Below are 18,136 nucleotides of genomic sequence, written 5' to 3' on the forward strand. Positions count from 1 at the left end.
GTACACGTGAAACATCCCTAATATGAAACTCCGAAATCTGAAACACTTCTGGTCCCAAGCATTTTAGATAAGGGACACGCAACCAGTGGGTTGTTTTTAGGGTATAATCCCTTTATGAGTCCTGTGTGTATGTGTGTGTACATATGTGTATATTTCCATTTAACAATGTTGAACAAAATTACTTCACATGGCAACAATGTGAAAAATTGATGATAAGTAACTGGTATCCCTCTTTGGTTGATTTAAAGCCTGCAATTTTTACTCAGTCCTCCATTCATTCTCCAATTTGGTTGGTTTTTGGCCAGTGTTTTTAATCCATCTCTGTCTTTATATTACTTCTGTCACTGCTGTTAATCGTATTTCCCAAAATAGTTAAATGAGTAAATTTAATTAAATGTGTTATTTGCATTGTCTCCTGATCATTAATGAATTTGTAAGTAAGGTCAGACTTACAGTCTTCATAGTATTACAGTTACTGAATTCTATCCATTGAAGTGGTACTTAAATTTTATTTTATTTTTAAGGCTTCTGTATTTTGTGTTCATACGCTTTCAGTGTTAGAAATATGAAGCTCTTCCAACAAAAAGATAACATTTTCCTTAGAATTTTTTGTCACTTTCATCTGAAAATGTTATAACAAGTTTGAATGAAAAATTCTTTTTTTTTAAGATAAAAAGAAGAGGGGCTGCGGTTGTGGCTCAGTGGTGGAGCGCTCGTCTAGCATGTGTGAGGCACTGGGTTCAATCCTCAGCACCACATAAAAAAATAAATAAACAAAATGAAGGTATTGTGTCCATCTACAACTAAAAAAGAAATCTTAAAAAAAAAGATTATATGTTGCTATTTGACTTTTGTTTTTTTGAAATGATTTTCTAAATTCTTTTTTTATCAGTAGACATAGTTTATAGTAGACATAATTTAAAAAGTAAAATAGTAAAAAAAAAAAAAAGAATTCATAACAAAATACAGGGAGTAGTTTTTTTCTACCTTCCCTATTCTCTCTAGTCCCTAAAGGTAACCACTTTCAACTTCTTAAGCTGTTTCTTCTGGCATTACATATCTCTGCATTTTAAAATAATGTTTTTATAATGCTATCTTTTAATTCACTTATTTATTCATTATGTATTGCATTTTCATTATGATGGCACAGAAAGTTTCACTGTCTTAAATAACAATTTCCACTGTTACCTTGCCCCTAGCCTCCCAATTTGATTTTTTTTTTTTTAAACTGTTAAATGGATACAGTATCTTTAATGTGGTGCTGAGGATCGAATCCAGTGCCGTACTTGTGCGAGGCAGATGCTCTACCACTGAGCTGCAGCCCCAGCCCCTAATTTAGTTTTATTATAATGTTTGGTTAAAAAAATAGTTAATGTTATATTTATACTATCATGCTTGTGCAAATATTATTTGCTGATAATCCTTTTTTTTTTTTTTGGTACCAGGGATTGAACCCAGGGGCACTTTACCACTGAACCATATCCCCAGTCCATTTTGTTTCTTATTTTGAGACAGGGTCTCACTAAGTTACTACGGCCTTGCAAAGTTGCTGAGGCTGCCCTTGAACTTGTGATCCTGCTTCAGCCTCATGAACCACTGAGATTACAGGTGTGTGCTACATGTCTGGTCAAGACTAGAATATTCTTATGTGAAATTATACTATGTGATTATTATTATTTTAATAAGTAAAGGTGAAGTAATAATATGGTACTCAAATGTAGTAACTAAACATTGGTCTCTAGACAGGGCATTGCTATAGAAAAGGAAGACTGTCACATTTTTCTTGATTGTGAGCTATCACTTGAATTTCTAAAAGTAATTTTTGGAAAAAAACACAAAAATCTTCTTTATTATATTAATACTAGAAAATACTGAGCTTGAGGAAGAAAATGAGAATCACTTTAATTCCATACCTAGAGGTAACAACTGTTAATAGTGCAGTGTATATTTCTAGTAATTTTCTATGTCTTTACCTGTGTATTCGTACATGTATATTTAAATGGGATATACTACACTTATTTTTTAAATTCCCCCTTCATTTTTTTCACTATAAAAGTATATATTTTTTGAGAATTTTGTTTTGCACAGAATCCTAAGGGATTATATTTTCATTAACAACATCTGACAAGTGCTATTTATTTGATTGTAGCTTTTGTGCCGTGCACTGTGCTGATATTTTTGTTTTTTAAACAGTTTTATTATGTTGACATTATTTCAGACTATAGAAAAAAGTCTAAGAATGGTAGGTAGAATTCACCCAGATATCCCAAATGTTAGCATTTTAGTGTATTTCTTTTTTCCCTTTTATAATGTAGGTGTATACAGTTAGGTGGTGTTAAATGATGGGGATATATTCTGAGACATGCATCCATAGGTGATTTAATCATTTTGTGTACATTATAGAATACTTACATAAACCTAAATGGTATAGGTCAATCACTTGATGTTAACTATTGAAGCAATCAAAAGACATGGTAAACTTAATGAATGAGGGTGCTGCCTATATAACTTGCCATGTTTTACAGTAAAGTTTTTTAAGAATATACTGTAAAATGACGAAAAGTATAGTAAATATACTACGTATGTATGTACCATATATAATATAGTAAACCATTAACAGTTGTTGATAATCATCATCACATAATACATTCTGCACATAATTGTGCACTATACTTTTGTACAACTGGCAGCCCAGTAGGTTTGTTTACACCAACATCACCACAAACACAATGCTGACACTAAGTGATAGGAATTTTTCAGTTCCATTTTTATCTTATAGGACTACTGTCCTATATGCAGTCTGTGGTTGACCATAACATCATTATGTGGTACATGACTGTTTCTTGTGAAAGAAAGGCATAGACCTTTCCCCTTACTTTATGCCTAAATCTTTCAGTGTGCATTTTCTAAAAACAAGAACATTTTTATGTAATGCTGTCAAAATCAGTAAATTAACATTGATTTGGTAATAATAATTTAATTGATATTATAATCCACAGACTTGTTTACATTTTACCCATGGTGCCAATAATGTACTTGAGAATAAAAGGAAATTCCAGATCATGGAGTGTATTCATTTTTTATTATTTCTGTAAATCTAGAGCAGTTCCTCAGTCTTTGTTTTTTCATGACATGGACGTTTTTGAAGAGTGCAGGCTAATTGTTTTGTAGAATGTATCTAGTTTGTGTTTATCTGATATTTTCTCATAATTAGATTCAAGTTATCCAGTTTTGTCAGGAATACCACAAAACTAGTATTGTGCTTCTCAGGGCATAAGCTCAGGAGGTCCAAAATCTTGAAATATTGGTAATGTAATCTTGGATCGCTTCATTAAGGTTGAATCTCCCAGGCTTTTCATGGTGAAGTTACAGTTTTTCCTTTCATAATTTTTTCCCAGTTGTTTAGTATTGGGAATTGAATCCAGGGATGCTTAACCACTGAGCCACATCCCCAGCCCTTTTTATTTTATTTTTTAAATTTTGAAACAGGGTCTTGCTAAGGTGCTTAGGTCCTTGCTGTTTCTGAGCCTGGCTTTTAACCTGTGATCCTCCTGTCTCAGCCTCCCTGCTGCTGGGATTAACAGGCATGCACCACCACACCTAGTTCCTTTTGTAAGTCTTTTTTTTTTTTTTTTTGGTGGCAAAATGTATATGACAAAATTTATTTTCATATTTTAACCATTTTAAACATATAGTTCAGTGGCATTACATTCCCTTTGTAATTTCAAAATATCTCAGGAAACATACATTAAGATTTCATAAAATATTTTGCTGCTCTTGATTTTAATATCTATTGATGAGGTCTGCCTGAATAATTTTCAAAATGGTTCCTAAATGGTGATTTTCTGATTGTATCATTCTTTCTCATTTATTTATAATAGTACTATATTTATTTTTTTACTCTTTCTCTGATTTGGCCATTTGGAGCCCCTTCAACTGATTCCTGTTTCCATTTGATATGCCAGTCAGTCATTCTTTAAGCACTTCTTGCTTCCACATGAGGTATTTTAGGGTCATATTTGCACTCTCCCAGGCACAGCCCTGGAATGAGTGCTTTCTTAAAGAATCCCTTGTTCCTTTTGAGTAATGAATAGCTTTGTAAGCTATAGTCTAAATTCTGAAAGTCTTAGCTGCTACTGGATATCATTGCTTCAAAGCCCTCTCAGCAGACACCTAGGAAATACATATATGTGATTTGTGTGTGTTTATATACACACCCATAGAACTTTTCTTGACTACTAAATGCAGTGAGTTTATACTGATACCTTTGATTTTGATCTAACAAACACTATAGGATTTTATTTTGTCTTCCCCTTTTCTCATATTTATGGCTCCATCCAACAGTGAAAAATTTTTGCTTATTTGTTCAATCGTAGAATGTAAAAAAATAGTTTAAGAATTGCTAACTCCTACCATTATTTAAAGGACACCTAGTAAGTAGAATTCAGTTTGGTTATAGTTTTTATTCTCTTTAGCTTAGGGCATATAGTCCAATCCTTCATTGTATAGTAGGGTAGCTACTTTTACAACATGGATTGAAATGTGTTCTAAGTGTAAAATATGCATTGGATTTTGAAAACTTGTTACAAAACAAGGAGTGTGAACTCTGTCTTTAATATTATAATCGTTTTTGCAAACTGATTGTTCCAGTAAGACCAGTTTTCTTCAGTGATTTTGAGATTTCACCTTTATCATATGTACAATTTTTGTATGATCTATTTCTGGACTTTTTATTATTTTCTCACTGTTGCTTTTATAGAGGTTTAATAGTATATAAGGGGTTAGCTTTTAAAAATTTTAATGTTTTCCTGATTATCCTTACATGGTTATTTTCCTGTTAAATTTTGTTATCACCTTGTCTGTCTCCATTTTTAAAAAAGTTTTCCAGTATTTGTATTTAATTCGCCGACTTGATGATATTGAATTATTCTGAGTTTTCTATTCAGTAACAAGAAATATCTGTTTGCCCAAATCTACTTTTGTGTATTTTAGGAATGTTTTAAGTTTTCTTCATTTTGTTTTTGTACACTTCTTGTTAAACTCTCCATTTTAAAAAAACTCAGTAATGATTTTTATCATGTCAGCATTTATAGAGCTATGTCATTCCTTTTATTGCCTGTAGTTTCCTGTGGTCTGAATATACCATAATGTATTCAACTTTGCTCATGTCAGTGGACCTTAAATTTGCTTATAATTTTTCACTATTGTAAATAGCGCTGGAATAAGTATCTATATACAAGTTCTTTTATTTCATTAGATTACATTCCTTGAAGGAGAATTGCCTGGTCAAATGCCCTTTGATTTTAAAGTTTCTGAAGCATTGCTAAAGTATCTCATTCCCTTCCCTTCCATTCATTCAAAGCAGGTAGATACAGATTAAGTTTTAAATGGCAGGAGTGCCCAAATAGTGGATTTTTTTTTTCATCTGAATGGTGTTGAATACAAATGGCAGAAAGGTAAAAAATTTCATTGACTGTTTTATATATTTAAGGTCCAGATACAATGTGTGTTATATAAAAGAGACCACTTATTGATTACCTTGCATGTATTAAATCTAGGTGCCTTTTTTTTTTTTTTTTTTTTTTTGAGAGAGAGAGAGAGAGAGAGAGAGAGAAAGAGAGAATTTTAAAAAAATATTTATTTTTCAGTTTTTGGTGGACACAACATCTTTATTTTTATGTGGTGCTAAGGATCGAACCCAGCGCCCTGTGCATGCCAGGCGAGCGCGTTACCGCTTGAGCCACATTCCCAGCCCCTAGGTACCTTTAATCCTACAAATCCACCTAACATTTAGACAAAACTCAGATATTCTACATGTTTAGCACTCAGATGTAGACATATCTCTAGATATAGATACATAATACCAATCATACTACAACCTAAAATAACAGTTGCTTATTTCACCAAAGAGTTATAAAGTGATCATTTAAAAGCCTTTAAACACATCTAAAATGTTTTCTATAGTAATAAAATGTATACCTACACTAACAGTGTACTTGAACCTCATTCTGTTGGCATCATCAAAACAAGACGTCACCATTCATTTTTTTTTTTTACCTGAAAAATAGGCAAGGATAAAACCATCTTTATTTTTCATTTCTTTGCTAACTGATGAGGTTTGTTTTTTTGCCCAACTAGCCTATGTGTTGGAACTATAGATGACAGGGTATAGTTGAACATCTTTTTGTGTTTTTGGTCATTTATACTATTGTGTTTCTTATCTGTTTTGATGACAGAAGTAATTTCTGATCAGTTTCTAGATCAGTCCTTAGATGTCATTTCCTGTTCTGTTTTGTTAATGAGCTTCTAAAAAGTATTTGTTTTCATTATACATTCTATGGTAATCACTATTAAACTATTAAACTCTTAGTAGTTACAAAATTAGAAAATGAAAATTAAATGCCCAGTTGTCAAAAGAAATACTGTATATTTATATAAAAGTAATTTTTGCTGTTATTATATCCAGATGAGGCTGCTGTCTGTTAGAGGGAATTTTGTACAATTTGCCTTCACACACAGTCTGTTTGCATGGTGTAGACTTTTTTTTATTCAAAACATCAATGTGGCAAGTTAGTAGTCTATACTTAGGCACATTTTTGTGTTTATTTAAACATTTGCTTACATTTTATTACTTCAGTGTTATCTAGTTACTCCCGTGTAAAATAAGTTTGAAAGTGTCAATTTCCTGAAAGACTTAGGATCTTTTGAAGATTTTCTTTCTTCTGTTGTCTTTGTCTTTCTTAATTTTGGTGTTTGTTGTGGAGATAGTAAAGATTGGTTAAATTTTGGAATTAGTTTTCAGAGTTAATTACTAGCTTTGTCGGTTTACTCTCTTTCCATTGTAACAATTGAGCTTATTAAACTCTAACTTTCCTATAATTCACATAGGGAGCAGCAAAGATGCAGTTTTATTGTAGGGATTATAATAAAATAAATGTTATAGGGATTTAATTAATTTATTCAGAAAGAATAGATGATCATAAATCTTCAGTAAAATGTAGGAGTAAAAAAACAATTAGATAACTGTTTTTGATTTTTATATTACCCTGTAGGTATTTATTTTCAGTCAACATTTTTTCTTTTAAAGACAGTAAGTCGATATGACTTGCTGTTTTACCCATCCTCTGATATTTTCAGTATTTTCCAGCTTCTGACTCTTGTGTGTTGCCAGTGGCAACTGGGAAGCTGATGTACAGGGTGAAGGCTTTAGTGGTAATCAGAGGGTCAGTCACAGCAACTGTCAGAAGAATAATTGTACTCATGTGCTGCTGAAGCACATGGCAAAAATTGAATGGAAATTGTAATAACATGATACTGGTGATTTGCAGAATTCATTTTAAATTGTTTAGCACAGCTAGACATGGTGAGAAATAAATGTTGATGTTGAGACCTGAGTTTAAACAGTGTTCTCAAAAAGAATACAAGGTTAAGGAGTCATGGGCACAGATAAAAGGGGGAAATAAATTTCTCCTTTGTTAAGTTTTTTTGGGTAGTTTTTTGCTTTGGTTAGCACCAGAAAGCTATCTTCAGACATTTCTAAATGTTATGCTTGGCTCATATAAGTAGATGCATGGGATTTCATTGTACATAACTGAAATAGCCTAGATCTCAGAGCAAACCAAAGTGAGTTTTTTTTTTTAACTTATATTTTGTTGTATGTGGACACAATAGCTTTATTTTATTTTTATGTGGTGCTGAAGATCGAACTTAGTGCCTCATGCTTGCTAGGCAAGTGCTCTATCTCTGAGCCCCAGCCCCAAAGTGAGTTTTAATCTAGGTTATTTAAAATCTCCTTGTACCTGTCTTATTAGGAGTATTATTATTTTTTTTTTAAGAAGCTAATTTGCAACTAGCCATAAAGAGTGACATTGTGTCCAGGAAAATGCTATACTCACACACTGTACTGTCCCACAAGAGTACTTCTTAAGTCCCCAAACGCAGTGCTGACAATCTGTGGCAGCCTATGAATTGTTGAATAGCAGTTGGGGAAGGTGGACAGCAGGGTAAAGTGATTGTAAGTTAAAGAGGAGATGGGAAGGGGAAGAAATGAGAAAAGAGCAGGGCAACTCTGGTTTTGTGGGCAGTTTGAATGCAAGCTATTCTAGTTGTTAGGATCTGCTGATAAAACTGAAACAAAACATGCAGAGGTGTTTGGAGGCATAAATACTTATCATTTCAAGATGTTATTGTTTAATTCTGTTATTAAAACTGTAAGGTAAGATTAGATGGAATTAAAAATTTTGGCCAAGTGCTGTGGCACATACCTGTGATCCCAGTGGCCAGGCTTAGAAATTTAATGAGGCCTTAAGTAACTCAGTGAGACCCTGTCCCTAAATAAACATTTCAAAAGGCTGGGGATGTGGCTTAGTAGTTAAGCATCCCTGGGTTCAATCCTTGGTGCCAAAATTAAAAAAAAATTTCTTTTGAAGAGACTAGACATATCACTTTGTACCAGGGAATGAAACTGAAAATGAAAATTAAATAAAAAGGGTTAGGGTAATGGAGTTGGGTCTTATCTTCTCCAGGAATTATTGTAGTGATATTAAGGACAGTCTCTAGAATATCTAAATCCCAAATGATTGACTGGGTCTTTATCTCAGGCAAATGTATCTTATGTATTTGTACATCTTTTGATTTGATTTACAAACATATATGTACATTTACCACCAGCTGGTTTCATTTCAGAAATATATGACCAGCTAGAGCCATCTGTGTCAGATATCAAGGAATAAATTTCTGGCTTATTATTTGAATTATGTAGAATAATTTAATCTAGGGCAAGTTATGATTCTGATATTTCTTGAATTTTAAGGATGATTATACAAAGTACAAGTTGAACACTCAAAAAGTTTTTCATTTCAGGTTTCAAATTTTTGAATTACGGGTACTCAGACTTATATTTAAGTCTAAGTAAATATTCCAGAATCCCAAAACTCTGAAATCTGAAACTTTCTGATTCCAAGCATTTCAGCTAAGAGAAACTCAACCAGTAAATGTATTTGATTGTTTCCTAAGTATAAATGTGGAATTAGGTTTGGGACCCATTGTTTTTGACCCCATTCCTTCTGTTAATTCTATTACTAGTTTTAGGTTAAATATGTTACTGTTTGTTCATTGATGAAATTGGATTTAAGTAATCATGAGAAAAGGTTTTAGTCAAGGATACTTGTTATCTCCTCTATATCATTGATACATACTGAAAAAGATACCAGGGCTAAATGGAAAGGCAAATGTAGTGATAAAGGAAAGGTGTAGACACTGTAATAACTTCTCAGGACTTACCTGTAGAGTCTAGACTCAATTCTCCACCTTATCCTAGTGTTGAAGGCCTTCCAGGCTGAATATAATCTTTCTGACAATGAACCTTTGGCTTTACCTAAACTAGTATTGTGGACTAAGTGTTTGTGCAACCCCCCTTTCATAAGTTGAAATCTAATCCTTAATGTATTGGTATTTTGGAGGCAAGGCCTTTGGAAAGTAATTGGATCATGAGAATAAAGCCCCTATGAATGGGATTAATGACCTTATATGATGGTGCCAAAGTGCTGTCTCACTCACTTTCTCCTTTGTGAGGATATAAGTAGGAGTTAGCTATCTGCAAATTATAATAGGGCTCTCTCCAAAACCTGACCATGGTGGCTCTCTGTTCTTTAACCACCAGCTGCTACAACTGTGAGAAATTTCTGTTGTTGATAAGCTACATACTCTTTGATACTTTTTGATAACATCTTGAACTGAAATAAAAATTTGTATTAACTATTTTCAAAATAATGCTTTCTAACTTACTGCTTCTTCACATATTCAGCCTCTTTTTTCTACATCAATTCTGTCTGAATGTCAGCTTCTGTAGTTCTGGCCTCAATACCATTGCTTCATCACATTTTCCTTAACCATTTCAGACCTTTAGTGATATCTCTGTCCTCTGGGTTTCTGTCATTTACTGTTTTTCTTGTTTACTTGGCAGTTACAATAACAACAACAACTACTACTACCTTTCTGTTTTTAAATTATCTTTTCATTTAGATAGAGATATCTTAAGTGGGAAAACTTCATTTTTATTCATGTATTGTTTGATGTGAGAAAAAGCCATTACATATTATTAGCTCATATCAATATTTAACATTTATCTTTCTTTTGGAGTCATAAGAATAATAGACTAGAAAGCAATTTAAAAGTTTGAGCAGTAGATCATAACTTCTTTGAAAGCCTTTTGCAGTCTGCTATATAGGCTTGCTGATTCTTAAAGTAACATAGCTCTGAAAATGTTATTTATTCTAAGGTAATTTTTATTGAAACTCTTAATTAGCAAATTTCAAACTATAGAAGCTATTATTCATTAACTTCCTAATGTTTTCTCTGCCTGCCTTGAAGTGAAACTTGCTTTTTTGGTTTATTTTTCACTGGGAAACATATTGCTGATATATAGACTCTACCTCCTTTATAGTTATTCCTTTTTGTTGCTAGTTCACTTTGGAGTTTAATATTCTCTGCTACTGTTTTACTTCATAGTTTTTAGAAGGTATGCATTCTAGTCTAATGTAGTAGTTATATCAGGGACTTTTAACAGTTAATTAACATTTGGAAGCTCTGGGATCTTAAGTAATATAATTTTCAGTTTTCTCATCTGTGAAATTGGAATAATAATAGATACCCCTTAGTATTATACTTGGGATCAAACAAGATAATATACATATATACACATACATACGTGTATGTGTGTAGACACTAAGCACAGATTAAGTGTAATAGTCTTTAACTTTTAAAATTTTCTCAGTGGTTTATTAGCTTTAGTCTGCATCTTAAAGAGAGGAAAAAAATCAAATAGTAATGTATATCTTGGTTGAGGTATAGTCCCCAAGGCCTTATCCATTTGATCTCCTTTATTTTCAACTATAGTCTGTCAGTTTAACTCAGGACAGGCCCAGGAGAGAAACTAATTTCAAATAACTCTAAAATACAGACTATCCTTCCGATGTTTAGTTAGGGGAAGAAGTTTTAGCAGGTTTTTTTCTTTGATCCCTACCAGCAGGTACACACACACACACACACACACAGAGCAGAAAGCAGGCTTTTCCCTATACCTTTTTATTATATATTATATTGCTATTGTTCAGTTATATTAAGGCTTTGATCTTACTGCCTTTAGTGGTAATCAATAGTAGGTGCTAACATTAAACATGGAATAGTCAACTTGGTGAACCATGAGGTTCCCATGTCATTGGAGTGTGAAAGAGATTAAGCTGCAACCTGTTTCCTAGCCTATAAAGTGTGAAATCAGTTGGTGTTAATTCATGGTGACTATATATAGCCAGTTGAGTGTAAAACAAGTTTGGGGTATTAATTGTGTTATGTTTTGAGAATAACTTTTTAATGCTATAATTTGTGTATTTTAGGGCTCCCAAGATCCTCCTGGAATTGTGTATCCTTTATACACTCATATTATACTTAGATATAATATGATTATCTTGTCCAGATACTCATATTTTTCATGAAATGTTTCTTCCCATTGTGTAGGCTACATTTTTTGTCCAACTGCATGCAGAGGCACAAAGGTTATAAATGCTCAAGGAAAGCTAATATTTAATACTATAATTTTTCTGTATAATATTGCATGTAAAAAATACCATTTGCAGTTGGTATTTGATATACAAATGTCTTCTAAGACTTAGATTTGAAAGTATATATTGTACTTTAAGGTTTCCATTACTCTAAGAACTGTGCTGTCAGTTCCACTGGTTGTTATTCCCATGTTCACATGTGCCTCTAGATGATTTCAAATGCTTGGGGAAGTTGCAGGGAAGAAGTATATAAATTATTCTCTTGGGGAATAGTAGAGAGGGAGATCCTTTCCTGACACCTGGTGAGGTTCTTTACCATATGGCTTTGAGGTGAGGCAAGGTGAATGAGGAAGTTTCAGAGACGATAGTGAATTATTATTGTCAGCACTTTAAGTCTAGAAGGTTATTGGAAATTGATATGCTATGAAAGCTTTAAAGTTCTTTCATTCTTATTCTGGTTGGTTTTCTCATTTTACTGAAGCAATCTTTGAGCTCTCTTCAGTTGCTTTACGTTTACACAGATTCTAAGCGAATTGCAAATATTTATGAAATTAATACATTATTGTGAGACAGAATGTACTATGTTAGACCATCAGGCATTCTAGCATAGTAGTTAAGTGTGGGGACTTTTTGAAATCCTAACAAAAGATCACCCACTTAGAAGAAGCTGGGTGATCTTGAGTTATTTAAGCTTCCTAATTCTCATCTGTAAAATTGGGATAATACTAGTTACCTCATAATATTTAGTTGGAATCAAATGAGATAGTATATATATGGTATTTAGCACAGTCCCTGTGACATAGTAAGCATTCATTAAATATTAGCTGATTATTACTTTTTATTTTCCTTCTACTACTCTTATTGGTACTATTCTACTACTATTTGACTTCTGTTTGTAGGGCTTAAACCTTAATGAACCAAAAAAAAAAATATATATATATATATATATAACTGGACATGGTTCACAAGAACAGATTTTGAAAACTATGTTATTATTCTTTTAGGCATGGGTTAATAGTCCTTTCTTAACCAAACTAGAATCTCAAAATAGCTTTTCTAAATGAAAGTTAGGGATCTTTGTATTGATTTAAGATAGCTGTGCAAATGAATATAAAAATTGATTATTCTAAAATGTATTTGGTTAATGCAAATAAAACAGCCTTTCTGTGAACTCTTATGGATTATATTGAAATAAGACTTCAAAACAGTCATTGCTTTTTTTTTTTTTTTTAAAGGTGGAGGGGAGGGAATCTTTTTTGTAGATGGACACAACACAATGCCTTTATTTTTTATTTTTTATGTGGTGCTGAGAATCAAACCCGGGTCCCGCCCGTGCTAGGCAAGTACTCTACCACTGAGCCATAATCCCAGCCCCGAGAAATGATTTTCTTCTGGTGCTAACAATAGTTGTGGTAGAGGTTTTGTCCAGTGTATGAAACATATTTTTGTGGGAATGAGATGGAAAAGTCATCCTGATCATTTACACTAATGGAGATGAGCATTAGTGTGGATAATATATTTGAATTTGATGTGCATTATGTGATTATTTTTGCAGCACAATTAACTTTCTGATTAAACTTTACTCAGCATATATCCTGATGATATACTGGGTAGAAAACTGAATGATATAGCTATAATGGTGACAACATTACTGATTTAGTTTAGATAGGTGATCTGGATTCAGGTCTCAGTTTCCAGTCAAATAAGTGTAAGTCTTAGATACACTCCCCAACCAGTTTTCTCATCTTTAAGATGAGGAGGTGATACAGCATGATTTTTGAAGGTTCTTAGCCATAAGACTGTAAAATCTGAATGGAGGTAGGTTGGGAATGAGGAAATGTAGCAGTGACACGTTCTGGCCACCAGAGGGTGAAATCCAGTCAGTCATCTTGTGTTGTATTGTTGACCAGAGTTTGGCATTCTTGGAAATGAAGAGGACACATTGCTTCCCTGTCCATTTAGGCTAAGTCAATACTACTTGCATTCAGTATCTTTTTTTTTTTTCCCTTTTCTTTTTCAACCTTCTGGATAGGACTGGGGCAAATAAAGGAAAAGAGAAGAGTAGTGGTTTCTAATGATCCGGGCTTCACTGACATCTGGTTTTGTTCTCTAAGATGGTGAATGACTATCAGATAACCTATGTGCAACTTCAGTGGGAAGCTCAGTAGTTTAGGTGACCACATTTAATTATTTGTAGCACTCTTCTCACGCATATAAACACATAAGCACTTCTCAACTATCATTATCCACCCTCTCTGAAATCCCAGGATAAAGACAAAATGTCTGAGAAATACAGTAGAATGAGACAGTATTTGTAATTGTAATCTTAAATTTCAGCTTGCTTTGCGGGTTTGCCATTTAATATCTTTGTAACCATGAAGAGTAAAACCTTGGATCCTTGGTATTCTTATCTGAAAAATTAGGATGTTGTGGCCTATACTATCCCTTCTAGTAGTCTACAGATACTGCAAAAAATTCTTTGATATTTATAAGGGGAAGTCTTTTTCTTAAATACAGAACTATAATAAAAAAAATGGTTACTCCCCCCACCTCCACTCATTTTTGCAGTAATGGGGATTGAACCCAGGGCTGCTGTACCACTGAGCTACATCCCAGCCTTTTTTATTTTTTATTGTGAGACAATGTCTCATTAAGTTGCCCAGGCTGGCCTCAAACTTGTGATCTTCCTGCCTCAGTCTCCTGAGTCACTGGGATTACAAGCATGAACCACTGGGCCCTGCTAAAGAAGGATCTTTTAAACATAGCATATTATTTCTGTTTTGACAGAAACAGATACAGATGTTGTTAAGGCATAAATGTTAAAACATTAACATTTATTAACAACAAGAAGAAAGACTGTTGCTATTTCATTGAATCATTTTTCTTACCCCAAAAATATAAAGGTTCTCTACTTATAGGTTTAGGGTAGCAGTAGTTTAGTCAAGAGAATGTTTTCTCTGATATGTGGATGCTAATTCACAATAAGGGGGGTGGCTAGGTAAGAATAGAGTTTCTTTGAATTAGGCAGAGAGGAATGAAGGGAGGGGAGGGGATATGGTGCTAGGAAGGATAGTAGAATGAATTGGACGATATTACCATATGTGCATATATGACTGCACGACTGGTGTGATTCTACATTATGTAAAACCAGAAGAATGAGAAGTTAAACTCCATTTATGTGTGATGTGCCAGACTTCATTCTACTGTCATGTATAACTAATTAAAACAAATTAAAAAAAAAAAAGAGTTGGTCAATACTAGGAACCAAGCTGACCTGATTGGGATGTAGGAGATAAGGAAGCATTTAGAGGAGGTCTTAATTTGGGAATAAGTGAGCATAGAAAAAGAGTATGTGGGTACTAGGAGTTCATATCACAGTATCCATTTCTTCTAGCCACACCAATGGAAATAACTTTGATAGAGTCTAAGTTGTCTGAGAGCTCAGGATAGCATCGAAGGAACAAAGAAAGGCATGGAGTCTAATACAGATGAGATGACTAGAAGAAGGCAAAGCAAATGGACATAAGAATGTGCTTTGGAAAGTAGGCAAGGATTAGTACTTACACTTTGATATGTACTCAGGAAAGTAAAAGTGAACTAGATAGAAACAGGATTTTAGCATTCTGTATAGAAGACAGATTTTTTTTTTCCTTTTTTGTACCAAGGATTGAACCCAGGAGCGCTTTACCACTAAGCCACATCCTCAGCCCTTTTTAATATTTTATTAGAGACAGGGTCTCGCCAAGTTGCTTAGGCTGGCTTTGAAATTGGGGTCCTCCTGTCTCAGCCTCCTGAGCTGCTGGGATTACCGGTATACAACACCAGGCTGGGCCAGTTGATAGAATTTAATTGTCCTGTTTTTAATCACCATCCTTGGTGTTGGTAGACAGGACTCTATACATGTTTGAGGACAGTGATATATCACTGGCAAACTCGAGGTGGTTTGATGATTCTAATAGCATCACACTCCACTGGATACACATACTCACAGATCTGCTCACCAGTACTGTAGAGTTCATTCCCAGAAACGAACTGGCTACTAAAAAATTTGGCAAACAAGCTAGCTTTTCAAGTACTGCTAGGAATGGAGCCCAGCTGTTCCCTTTGGGCTTTAAGCTGTTGGAATTCATTGTGTTAACAGCTAGAAAGAATGAAACTGTAACATGTTTAGCCTAGTTCATGACAGCAAAGCAGAGGTGTTAGGATTTCTGTTTTAGAGGTTTACACTGCAAGTAACTTAACCTGATTGTGTGTCTTAATATTACTGGGCTTCTGACCGCTGAAATATGGCTTGGATCGATGGTGGTTTGGAGAAAGTAGAAAGAGGGCTATCCATCATTTAGAGGCCCCATAGAAGCTGGCTGATAATGCTGCTTTCACCAAGCAGCCATCTGTCCATCCATCCATCAGTAGGATGAAATGAGATTTAGCGGAACAGGCAGCCGTAACTCTGAGACACTTTCTAACCAACAATTGCAGCCCTGGCCTGAGTCTCACCACAAAGCACAGCACTGGGGTTTGGCGGGATGTGGCAGCAAGCAGTCTCCTTCCCGTCACTGCCAGCCTAGAGTGTATTCAATATGAAGCCATTGGCCAGCCTTACTTCCCATACAAAAATTTGGCTAAACTTTTGATGATGAGTAGACAGTAACTCTCTTTCAACTCCAGACTGTTTAACAAGTTGAGCAGACCTTTTTGATGTTAATATTTTTTTAATACTTGTAGATATTTCTGCTGGCAATTCCCTATTCATCATGGTAATAAGGATGATGTTGAATTAAATTCAAAGATAATTCATTGATTTTATTTTATACAAGTTTTTTTTATTCTTAAATTAAAATTTCTGCCTATATTCATACGTAGTAAAAATTGAATTTTCATCCTTATTTCTTTCTACATTAATGGTGCTAATGTGAAAGGAAAGAAAGTATGGATAGGAAAATGGGTAAAAGATTAAAAGCAAGAACCTAGGTGATCCCTAAAGTGGATTATCAAGCTGTGAATAGATGAATATTAACTATATCTTTATGGTTCCTCTACTTTTCCTATAACTGAACATTTTGAGAGACCCTGTTGGTCAAAATAGCACTTTGTACTCATGTTGACTATCCTGGTATCTTTCCTAGGCATGAACAGCTTCCTTGACTGTTTTCTTACAATGGTCACTTCAGACCTCAGCTCCTGCTCTTTGTTCTGAAGCCTTGGTTTTCACCTCAGATTGAGGGAGGGGTTAAGGGAGCCTAATGTACCGGAGATGCCTCGGAAATGAGAGCCTTGGATGAATTCCTGGGCCTATTGATCCACCGGCAGTTTATGCATCCTGACATTCATAATCTCAGTAGGCTGCTGATGTTCCTGATTAATGGGCCCAGGGGCTGTCCATCCGTCACTTCACATTAATTACTGAAGAGGTGTTTTTCCAGTGATTTACCTGACAGTGGGCTGTGATAAATACCCCTAAGCAGAGTGGGCAGTGATTAATCACAGGGCTATACCCCTCCCCCCATTTTTCCTTTCCCCTAACCACAGGCCAGCATTGGGACCTGACCAAAGAGTGCCCCCTCCCCATAAGCTATCTATCTCCATAATTGCTTGTGGATGCATATTTATTGGGGCATGAGACCTGGCAGATAGCATTTAAGAATTTGAGCCAAAGATGATGAAAAATAAATCTTTCCAGTAGGAAGAGTAACTAACATGTTTTTACATGGGGCAGATAAGTATATAAGAGCTGCGTTTATGTTACCTTTAAAATTTTGGGAGGAATATTGTCTTCTTACTATGTCTGTACTTAGTGCTGTGATAGTTATGTTGCAGGCTTTAAAAAGAGGAGACAGTACAACTTTTGTCTTTGATATTTGTAGTCTATTCAGGGAGAAAATGAACAAATAGAATGTAGACTATTTCAAGATATTGGTATAATCTGAGGAGGACTGGAATAGAACTCTAGGGTTTCATTTTTTTTGTGGCCTTAGAAGATGAAATTTAGTTAAATATTTAGCTATTTTATTGTTTTCCATGTGTCAGATACTAATTTCAACTTCAGAAATTGGAAGATAAGTTTAATGTAGCTGCAGATCTCAGCAAAAACCAATGCCATTTGCCTCAATTTCTCAAAGTATGAACTTTCCAGAGATTTGTTGAATTAATTTTTGCATTAATTTGTTTCTCTGAGTATATATTTAGTAATTGTGTTCACAAGGATACAAGGAGCACATGAGGAATTATGTCTGTTTTCAAGAAACGTATACAGTATGAGATAATATTCATAAATGCAACTTTTTTTTTTTTTAAGGTGGGGTTGTATTTCTGTTTTTCCCAGATTAACCCTGAATTACTGGACTCAATTGATCTTTTCTACATCAGCATCCTGAGTAGCTGGGACCATAGGTGTGCATCATCATCATGCCTGGCTATAAATGCAACACTTAAACAACAGTATAAGGTAGTATCTAATGACATGAATACCACAGATAATGAATGTATATGAATTCACAGAAGGATGAAAGCAGTGTACCTTCAAATGGTTATAGGAAAAAGCCAAATTTGATATACGTCTTTTGAATTAATAGAAACTA

General features: G+C 34.2%; 1 protein-coding gene across 15 annotated transcripts in view; it reads left to right on the plus strand.

Moving 5' to 3' along the window:
* The window catches only part of R3hcc1l (R3H domain and coiled-coil containing 1 like), a 91,682-nt gene that overhangs the window by 9,126 nt on the left and 64,420 nt on the right, over positions 1-18,136 (plus strand). For 4 of the 15 annotated variants that reach the window (XM_058581201.1, XM_058581207.1, XM_058581208.1 and 1 more), the window contains 2 exons: positions 1,446-1,608; positions 17,881-18,003. The exons of 7 other annotated variants lie outside the window; for them this stretch is intronic. The gene's annotated coding sequence lies outside the window, so the exon portion shown is untranslated. Of the gene's footprint in view, positions 1-1,445; positions 1,609-14,650; positions 18,004-18,136 lie in introns of those variants that run through there. 4 more of the 15 variants (XM_046449855.2, XM_058581205.1, XM_058581203.1 and 1 more) reach the window with 3 other exon arrangements.

The sequence above is a fragment of the Marmota monax genome, unplaced genomic scaffold (assembly GCF_021218885.2).
Source record: "Marmota monax isolate L192 unplaced genomic scaffold, Marmota_monax_Labrador192_F-V1.1 WCK01_AAM20220418_F8-fsc00004, whole genome shotgun sequence".
NCBI lineage: Eukaryota > Metazoa > Chordata > Mammalia > Rodentia > Sciuridae > Marmota > Marmota monax.